This window comes from Lichenostomus cassidix, chromosome 4A, assembly GCF_008360975.1.
Source record: "Lichenostomus cassidix isolate B80296 chromosome 4A, HeHo_3.0, whole genome shotgun sequence".
In the NCBI taxonomy this organism is placed as follows: domain Eukaryota; kingdom Metazoa; phylum Chordata; class Aves; order Passeriformes; family Meliphagidae; genus Lichenostomus; species Lichenostomus cassidix.
Genome location: NC_139485.1, coordinates 154,566 through 165,184, shown reverse-complemented (window position 1 = coordinate 165,184; position 10,619 = coordinate 154,566). Strand labels below are relative to the sequence as shown.

At 57.2% G+C, this 10,619-nt stretch overlaps 1 pseudogene; it reads left to right on the top strand.

The window, feature by feature from the left end:
• The first annotated feature begins 957 nt into the window (after positions 1-957).
• LOC146437190 (bone morphogenetic protein 15-like) lies at positions 958-4,641 on the top strand (annotated as a pseudogene).
• The last annotated feature ends 5,978 nt before the right edge of the window (positions 4,642-10,619 follow it).

Sequence of the window (10,619 nt, the reverse complement as noted above, 5' to 3'; positions counted from 1 at the left end):
ATGGCACGACTTGGCTCAGCACAACTCACGGCATGGCTCTGCACACAGTGGCACGGCACAGCACATTTCTGTTCAGTAGCTTGGCATGCCATCCTTTGGCCCAGGTACCTGAAGTGAGCTGCTTGGCTCAGCTTGGTACGGCCCAGCCAGCGTATTTCAATTCAGTCCAGCTCAGCCCAGCATTGCATGATACAGAAGGCTGGCACACTTCAGTGCAGCATGACACAGCACAGCTCAGCTCAGTGTGGGATGGCAGGGGGGCCAGCATGGGTTAACTGGCCCAGTATGCCTCAGCCTGGCACGGCTCAGTGCAGTTCACCTGGGTTGGCACATTCTGGCTTGGCTCAGCTCAGCTCAACACAACACAGAGCTGGCCCAGTTCAGTTTGGTACCACACAGAATGACTAGGGGCCTCATCTGGCTTAGCTCCCCTTGGCCTGGCCCAATTTTGCTCAGCGCAGTTCAGCTTTGTTGACTTGGACTAGCAGGGCTGGCACGGTTCAGCTCAGCACAACTTGGCCTGGCTTCACTTAGCTTGGCCAGGCACCGTTCAGCTCAGAACAACTCAGTTTGGTCCAGCACAATATGGTGCCTCCAGGGACCCACACCATTAGGTCCAGCTCGGCACAGCTCAGCCTGACATGGCAGCAGCTTGACAGCACTCATGCAGGTGTGAGGGGGTGGCAGTTGGGTGATGCAGCCCTCCTGGCTCCCCACCCCCCAGTCACACTGGCGCCCCAAGCTCCACTGCTCGCAGGCCAGCACACGCTGCCAGCTCCTGTCTGACCTGCCCATGTCAGCCCCCACCCTGTGCCTATCCTGCCAGGCACCTCATGGCATGCGTGGCAGTTTTGCCGTTCTTCACCTTTATCTTTTCCCTGCCTAGCCCAGGAGGTACAGCTGTGCCACTTGGGGGAAATCAAGGCAGGGGGAGGAGGCGGCAGGTGGCAGCCGGGGATGATGGAAGTGAATCAGCACGGATTCCTGGGGGACTCTGAGAGTCCTGCTCCTCCCCTTCCCGCCTGGGGCCACGACTCTTACTCATCTCCTTTCCAGACAGCCCAGACAGCCTGGAAAGCTCTGCTCTGCAAGCAGCGGCTGTGGCTCCTGGTTGCCTGTCACGAGCCTGGGAGGGTGGGCTTGCAGTGGCAGGCTGGCAAGCCCGCCAGGCTTGTTCATTCCCAGTGCTGGAAGGGTCTCTCAATTTTTTCTTGGTAGTCCCTGTCAACGAGCACCTGCCTTGAACGCTGCCTGCACCCTGCCCAGCCCAGCTGCAGGCAGCCCAGTACCTCGTGCCAGTGTCACAGGGCACAGGGTGGCATGGTACCTGGTCTATTTTGTAGTGCTGGAGCCCACCCAGCAGTGATGCATGACTCCCCCTCATAGAGCCTTCACATCTGACATGTCCACCCCTGACCTGAATCTCCTGCTCTCCCCTATGGTCTTCCCACCCCCCCTTGTCATGCCCCCCACTCATGACTGGCTGTTGCCATGCCTGGACTTTTCCCAGCCTTCTCTGCTTCACCTGCCCCTTGTGCCCTTTCCCAAATGAGTAACCAGGGCTGCCCGGCCAGGCGAGAGGGCTTTGTGCCTGGCTCATCACGTGGTCCCACAGCACAATAAGCAGCACACACACCCCCACACAGCCCTCCCAGCCCTTAGCCATGCCCACAAGGAATGGTGGGCAGCAGGCACCAATACAGCCCCATCAGCTCTCCCATGTCCCTATGGCCTGTGGTTCCCAACCAGTGTGCCCACCCCCTGGCCCCTTCTATCCCAGCTGGAGGGCAACAGTACTGTGGGTCTAGGCTTTACACCAGGGGCTCTGGAGGTGGCACTGGCTGCAGCTGCCCATATCCCACTCTGTAGTGTGCCCACAGTGCCTTTCCCAGGTAAGCACCATGGGGCCACAGCCTCCATTATAGACAGTGCCTTAAATGACCCATGCCAGCGAGAGGGTGGGTATCATGCTCACAACCTCTCGGTTTTGGGCAGGTGCTGGCAGAAAGACCTGGAAACCGGTCAAGGTAGGCAAAGTTGTGGGCATGCTGATGGTGATGGCAGCATGATGCCTGCAGTGAGGTACTGCTGGCTGACCCAGATGTACTCAGCACTGCTGGGCTCAGGGTCACTCTGCTCACCCATGTGCCTTAGTGCCAGCTGGGTAGAGTGAAGCACTGGGCAGCCCAGCTGAGCTGCAGGGCTGTTGGTGAGCAAACCCCCAGGCTCTGTGCCTTCTTGGGGTAGTGTGGACCAGCTTGCAGCAACGGGCACAAAGGTGCTGAGCTACTGGAGAGTCAGCACAGAGTGGAGGGATCTGGAGGGGCTCTCACTGCATGAGAGCACCCTCTCAGGTTCCAGCCCCATTCCCCTGGGACCCAGGGAGCTCCTGCTTCTTTAAAACATGATTGAGATCATGCCTTTAAAATGGGCCTGGGAAGGAGCCTCCTACCCCTGTAGGAGGAGGCTGGCCAGGACCAGGAGGTCTGAGTGAGCTAATTCTCCCACCCCACTTCCCTACCCCAGCACATTTACAGCCCCCATAGCCAGGCTCTGTCTGACTAGCTTTGCTCCTGGTCTGGGTTTTAGCCTGGAATTTGTACTCCTTTTTGCATTTAGAATTCCCCCACCTTTCTGCTCCTTTGCCAAGCTGAAACAGCTGGTGTGGTCGTCCTGGTTTGATAGGAGCTGGCAGCCGCCTGGGATCCTTTTGCTGGTGCCCACAATCAGCTCTGCCTCTCAAGTGGGGAGAAGCATGACTGCAGGTTCTCCCTAATTCTTTTGCTGGTCAGCCCCACCTTGTCCCACTTACTTTCTCCCTCCCCAAACTCACCTATCATGGCTATGCCCTACCATTTCACCAGCCTACTCCTCCTCCTTGTGCCCCTTTCTCAGGCTGCAAACCAGTCCCCACTGCCCCTTGGCTCCCCACCTGCTGTCCCCATCCTGCCCCTCCTGCAGGCCCTGCAAACACAGGCACCAAGCAGCCCAGGCTGGCAAGTGTGGCCAGCCAGTGTGCAGCCCCTGCATTACACGCTGAATCGGTACCGGCGTGCCGCTGACCGCGAAGGCTGACCCTGCCACAGCCGCAGCCTGGGCGCCAACACCATCTGCCTGGTCCAGGCCAGTTCCTGTGGGGGTCAGCCCTAGGCAGGTAAGGAATCAGTGGGCACTAAGGATGGTATGGGGGCTTAGCAGAGCTAGTAGGATGGGCTTGAGCTCTGAAGGCAGGGTCCCATGCCTGCATCCTTCCCCCTTCTACAGTGTCCTGGCTGGGGTTGCAGTTGGCCATGGGGTTCCACTTGGCAGGAGTCCAAGGCTCTGCCCCAGGGCTAAGATGGGCAAATGCATCACTGGCCCTTGTGTGCCCTTCTCCCCTTTCCACCCTGCCTGATGCTCTGACAGGCTAGTGGTGTCAAGTGCAGAGGATGGGAAATGTTATAGACTCTCTTTGCCCTTGGCTCATGGCTTCTGTTTGCTGCAGCTTCTGCCTTGTGCTGGGGCAGATGGCTGTCACAGGCTCCACTGTGCTGTGTGGGGCTGTGGCAGCACCATGGAAAAAAGGGGTGCTGCACAGTGCCTGCTGCACTCAGCTAAGAGGGTACTGGTCACTGTTTCTCTGCAAGTCTCTGGTACTTGCAGGCCCTCACCTACCACCTGGAGGGCCAGCCAGAGGCCAAGCACCTCCTCAGAGCCATTGTGGTCTACTTGCCCAGTCTGTCAGTGGCCCGCAGTCATCTCCTCTGTGCTCTCGAGCTGGTGGTGGCTGGCGAGGCACCCAGGGTGATGCTCAGCCCTACTGCTCGTCCCTGCCATGGATGGGCTGAAGTTGACATCACTCCTTACCTGGTGCTGGGGAACAGCAACGTGGGGGGCCTGGCACTGCGGCATGTCTGTGTGCATGCTGGCCGAGCAGGAGGCCATGATGCCCCAGTGGCCCCTAGCCGCCCTTTCCTCCTTCTCTACCTTAACAATACCCAGGCAAGGTTGGCACCTCTGACAGCTGAACCCACCAACACCGGTGTGATACAGGCACGTTGGCTCATGACCCTCCCAACTACCTGCAGGAGCAGAGATGGGAGAAGAGTGACTGTTCCCTCTGCCCCTTCTCTGACAGCTTTGCACAGCTGGGCTGGGACCACTGGATCATTGCTCCCCACCGCTACAACCCACAGTACTGCAAGGGCACCTGTCTCCACCTGCTCTGCTATGACTACCATGCGCCCAACCATGCTTTGGTGCAGAACTTTGTTAATCAGCTGGTAGATGCCAATGTGCCCTGGCCCTCCTGTGTGCCCTATCGCTACAGCCCCATCAGTGTCCTTGTGAAGGAGCACAATGGACACATCCTGTACAAGGAGTTTGAGAATATGATTGCAGAGTCCTGCACCTGCTGGTAATTCCCACTGCCCCAGCACATCACCCCTGGGTTCTGCCTCTTCCTGCAGATCTGGGCTTTAGGGTTTATCTTGCTCTGCCTGGGGCTCACTTGGCTCATCTCCCCTCCCCATGCAGCACTGCTCAATGGAGAGGTTTTACAATGACTGTTTTATGTAAATTTGGATTTTTAAAGGCAGGAGTTTGTGCTGGGGTGGTTGCCTCATGGCATCTGTCCTTCCTGCAGCCCCCATGGCTGCTGCCTGGTTTTGGTGGGCAGGGGGGCTTGGCTTGATATTCTCAGAGTTGAGCTGTGTCCCAAGACTGGAGTACAAAGCTCTTGGGAGGTGGCTGGGAATCTCCTGGCAGAGCCAGGGCAGGGAGGGTGAGAAGCCCAGGTGCCTCTGTCCTTTCCATTTGACGCACTGGTGGTGTCAGGATCTGATGTGACCCTGTCTGTGGGATTCCTTCCTGACTCACATGCATCCCATCCCTGTCTAGTGTCAGCTGCAGAGGCATCTCACTGGGCTGAGAACTTGGGCTGGAGGGAGGAAGCCTCTCTCCTACCCTGCAGTTCTGCTCTGGAAGGGCTGTGGAAAAACTGGAAGGACCTGAGCTGCCATCTCTCCTTCCTGTGCTAGAGGCCAAGGCAGCTGCCCGTGCTGGGCTCTACCTGCTGCTTCCTCTGACACACTTGCTCTTCAGCTCCTTGGGTACCTAGCAGGGCTCAGGTCTTGTCCTATCCCAGAGGTCAGACTACTGTCGCAGATATCTCTCTGCCTTTTTGCACTCTTGCTGTCATGCAAGCCTTGGGCTCTGCTGGGCTCTGGGTTCCCAGAAGGGTCAGTACAGCTCTCAGCACCCCTGCTGCCTGACTTTCCTCTATTTATTGCTTGACAGTGAATAAATAAATTGGTTGATTTTGCTAAAGACCATCTTGGCCTGTTCTTGCACTGTCCCTGGGGTGCAGCAGGTGCTCCCCGGGATAGGCTGCCATAGGCTGTAGCCCTGTGCAACTGCCCATGTGCTTTCACTGGAGGGGGTGGGTGCAGGGGTAAATCCCAGCTGGTTCAAGCAGAACCTGTGAGAAGTGCCTACCCTGGAGCATAGACCTGTCCTAGTGCAGAGGGGAACAGATATGGCTGCAGGCAGCTGCGTCCATGGGACTGGGAACAAGAGATGTCCCGCATCCCTTTCTATGGGACAAATCCTAGGGGACCATGTAGAGGCAATGAACCAGGTCTCATGGGGCTGTCTGTCACCATGGCCAAGGCATTTCTCTGCCAGGGCTATTTTGGGTAAGTGTCTGCAAACAAACCTGTCTGTTGCTGGATATGATGCCCTGTTTGCAGTGCTGAAGCAAAATTTCCATTCTTTGAGCAGTAAGACACAGGTGGCAATCATCCTTGTTACCAGAGCTTGGGGGCACTGTCACCTGGATGCTGTTTCTCCTCATCTCATGGCTCTTGCCAGGGTCTTCTCTTGCTTGGGCTCCAGCCCCACCTGTTATTGCTGGCCCAAGCTCCATGGGGATGTTTCAGCCCTTTTATTTTTCCTGTGAGTGTTTGTTGATGGACAAGGTGCTGTCAACTCCAATCCCTCTCTTTCCTGCCCAGCATCAAAATTTCTTTCCCATCCTGGAAGAGTGAGAAACCAGAGAGCCCCAGGCTCCTCTCCTGCCCCTTTTCCCCAGTTACCCACATCTTGGTGATGGGTGGGGAATTCTTTTTTGGAAGCCCACAGGTCTGGCCCCTATCAATCAGGAAGTGTGTGGTGTTGACTCATTCAGGCGGGCAAGCAATGATAAAAGGCATGGAGCTGGGCATGCTCCCAGCCCTGGACACCCCAGGATGCCAGTGGCCCCCCACCCTCACCTGCTGCCAGCACTCCTTGGACCAGCTGAGCATCTGGAAATGGGTGAGCACTGGAGTTTGTCACCCCAGCCCTGTGTCCTCGTATGCACTGTGCCAATTGAGCCCCGTCCTTGGGTACCCATGGGCACCCAGGGACTGCTCCAGCAGCAGGATCTCCTCTGTGCTGGTAGTGGGACAGGTGCTACAACAAGGATGGAGGAGCAGCAATTCACTCTCACCCAATGACCCTGGCACTTTGTCTGCATCTTTGCTGGGGCTGCCAAGCACAGGGTGCAGTAACCCCAGCCTGATGCCTGGGTACACCTTGCAGGGAGAATCTTCTTGCAGATCCCATGGCTATATGAGCCCTTTGGGCACAGCCTGGCATCCCAGGGGAGCACCAGGAGCACCTGGCTTTGGGGACATGCACCCAACACACCTTCAGGCAGGATCTTGCCTGGGGAGCTGCTGCTGGCACAGGAGGCTGCACTGGGCCCTTTCTCTCCCCAAGGCCAGCCAGTGCATCCCTGTCCCCTTCTGCCTTGTTCCCAGCTCCTTCCCCTGCCCCAAAGCCCATAGTGAGGCTTTGCTTTGTTTCCACAGGGTGCCCATTCACTATCCCTCCTGCTGCCCCTCCCAAGTGGGCATGACCACCCCACATCCTCCAGGCTAGCACTGGGCAGAGAGGGGACATGTCCCACATGCCCTTGTCATGTTGGGGCAAATCTGGGCCGGGCACAATACAGGGGCGCCGGGATGGAGCTCACCCACTTGTGGAGAGCAGCTGCTCCCCAGGCACCCTGCCAGGCACTGTAGCTGGATGCAAACAGGGATGGCCAGGACCCAGAAGCCCCACGGGTGCCCCACAGAGGTGCTGGCAGCCCCCAGCTGGGGTGGGGGGTAACAAGGGGCTGTTTCTCTGCCCAGGGCTGTCGCTGTTGAGCAGCTAGCAGAGTAATGAAGGCACCAGTTCTCAGTGGCAAGAAGGAATGACCTTTATTGTTTTGATTTCATCACATATATAGAGTTCTCAAAAGTCACCCAGATTGGTCAGTCAGAAGCCTTCCCCCAGGCCTGATTGGCCAGGCCTGCACTGTCCAAGTTCTGGGACACTGCTCCAACAACATCCAAACTTTATCTTTATTTATAAAACACAAGAAAATTTCTCATGGGAAAAAGCTGTGCTAGCCACACAGGGCAACTCAAATATGTGTGCAGGGCTGTTACCCGGGAGTAGCAGTGCCTAGTGGAGGTGGCAGATGGAGCTGGCAGCACTGTGGAAGCCTCAGCACCCAGAATGACTGACAGGGCCAGTGCAATCCCCACTACCTTCCCCAGGTATCATCAGACTGTCATTACTCCTCTCCCTCCTCTTGCTTCTCTCCAGCTCCCTCCAGGATCTGGGCATGAGGGGCAGGTGCCAGGAGACTCAGGACACCCGTCCCTGCCCCATCTACCCCTCTGGGTGCTCCAGGAGCCCGAGGGGGTGGGGGAGCATGTGGTCCCACAGCTGCCCCACATGACACCCTTCTAGAGGATGGAGGGCAGCAGTCCCCTGGGTGCCCAGGGCTGGCAGAGCATTGAGTGTGTCACCAGGGCCTGCAGTGACTGGGGATCTCTGCTCATCCCCTGCATCACCCCCTGCCTAGTTTTGCCTTCATCCCTGGGACCCTTCATGTCTCTCATCTCTACAAGTCCTGGGACCCTCTCCATGTTCCCTGATATCCCCAGCCATGGGGTCTCACAAGTACCCTAAGGCCACCAACTTCGTGAGTTCTTGACCCGGCATCTCCCACCCCTACACCATTCCGCACTGCCCACAGTCCAGGGACCTCCTGTGCACACCACTGTGGTGTCCTCCAGTTCCAGTAACTCCGGCCTAGGGCATCCCCCCAGCGAGCCCAGCTTTGGCCCCCATTCAGGTGCCCCCAGCTCAGGGATGCTCCCCCTCTGTACACCCTGGCACAGCACTCATGGCAGCTCTGCCTCACAGGGCTGGGTGTGTGCCCCACCACAGTGTGAGTGCTGACAGCCACCGGCATGCCCAGGAATGTCTACTGTGCGCTGAGAACCCCAGAGACCAAGGCACTGTGTGCACTTGGGACAAGACTCTCCAGCAGCCATGTGCCCTACGTGCTCCCTGTGGCTTGGTTGCTCCAGATGCTCTGCACAGAAAATAAACCCACTGCCCCCTGCCCACATTCAGCACCTTCCTGCCCCTGCCCAGCCGTGCAAAGGCAGGTTACATGGGTGACAGGGCCATGTGTGTGTCAGGGTGGCACATGGCACCTGTGGGCTCCTCTCACCCAACAGGTGCAGAGTGTGACACAGCACCCACTTGGACCCCACCTGCCTAAATGGGTCCCGAGGACAAGGGGTGCTGGAGTTTTCAGGAGTCCACTGTGCCCACACACTGCACCTATATGGGTGCACAATCTGTATAATGCACGTGTCTGCCCACACCTGTGCATGCAGGTGTATGCAGTGTGTATGTATACGATTGTGTATGTGCATGGGAAGTATTTGTGTGTGTGCTTACACATGTACAGGTTTGCACACCTGTGGATGTACATAGGTGTGCATGTGTGTGTACGTCTGTGTGCTATGGACACATGGAAATGCAAAGGGTGTGTGCACAGGTGTGTACATGTGTGCGTGTGGATGTATATGTGCACACATGAGTCTGCCTGTGCACGTGTTCCAGTGCGGGTAGGTGTCTGCACACCTGTATGTGTGCATGTGTGTGCATGTCCATACCTCTATGTGCACATGCACACCTATGGGTGTGTCCATGCCTCTGTCTACATGCATAGCTGTGTATCTGTCCATGCACCTAGCATACGTGTGTGTGTCCATACAGACCCACACCAGTCCGTGAACCCACCCCTGTGTCCCTGCAGTCCTGCACTGGTGTATGGGTTTGTGTCCGTGTGGTCCCACACCAGTCTGTGTGTCCGGTCCAAATTGGCATAGTGTCGTGGTTTGATGCTGGCCAAATGCCAGGCACCCACAACAGCCACTCACTTGCTCTCCCTTGCCACAGCTGGGCAGAAGAGAGAAAAAAAAAATTAATAAAGGGTTCATGAGTCGAAATAAGGACTGGGAGAAAACACTCCAAGGGCAAAACAGGCTCATCTTAGAGTTACAAAGTGAATTGATTACCAACAGAGTCAGAGGAGGATAATGAAAAGTAAAATAAACCCTTAAAGACACCCTTTCTTCCCCCAACCTCCCCCTCCTTCCCACTGACAACGCAGGGGGACAGAGCATGGGGGTTTTGGTCAGTCCATCACCAGGATCTTCTTCCACTGCTTAGGGAGAGGAGTCCTTCCCCTGCTGCACCGTTGGGTCCCTCCCATGGGAGACAGTTCTCCGAGAACTTCTCAGTGTGGGTCCATCTCATGAGCAGCAGTCCTCCCAAAATCGCTGCAACATGAGTCTCCTCCCATGGGCAGGCAGTCCTCGCAAAACTGCTGTGACGTGGGTCATTCTTCCACGCGGTGCATCCCTCCAAGGACAGGCTGCTCCAGCCTGGGAGCAGGGCCCCTCTCTCCACTGAGTTTCCCACTGGACCACAGCCTCCTCCAGGCATCCACCCGCTCTGGCGTGGGCACCTCGTCCACAGGCTCCAGGTGGATCTCTGCATTCCTGTGGACCCCACGGGCTGCAGGGGGACAACCTGCTTCCCCATGGTCTTCACCATGGCCTGCAGAGGAATCTCGGCTCCGGCACCTGGAACACCTCCTCCCCCTCCTTCTCCACTGACCTTGATGTCCGCATGCTGCTTCCCTCACATGTTCTCACCTGCTCCTCTTCTCTGGCTAGAAAAGAACTCCGTGTGCATTCTGTTTTGATTTCTTCTTAAATATGTTATCACAGAGGTGTAACGAACACCTCTAATTGGCCCAGGCTTGGCCAGCGGCAAGTCCATCTTCAGAGTCATCAGGTTGCTTCCAGCAACTTCTCACAGAGGCCATCTTAATGTCACCCCCGCTACCCAAAACCAGGCCAAGCAAAACCAACACACACAGCTATCTGTGCATCTGCACGTCCGTCCGTGTATCCGTGTGTCTGCCCGTGTATCCTTATGTCCATGCATGTATCCTTGTGTCCATCCGCGTATTTGTCCTTGTGTCCGTGTATCCGTGTGTGTCTGTGTGTCCATCCGTGTGTCCGTCCATGTGTCTGTCCCTGTATCCATATATCCGCGTGTCCGTCCATACCTCCAGGCATCCACGCTCAGCGTTGCTCGGCCTTCGCCCGGCAGGGGGCGCCGAACGCCACCGCCCCCCTGCCCTCGGAGCCGCCATGGAGGCAGGTCCTGCCCAGTCGGTAGTGAGCGCCCCGAGGGCTAAGGCTGCCGCCGGCAGGCAGCACGGGGGACCGCGG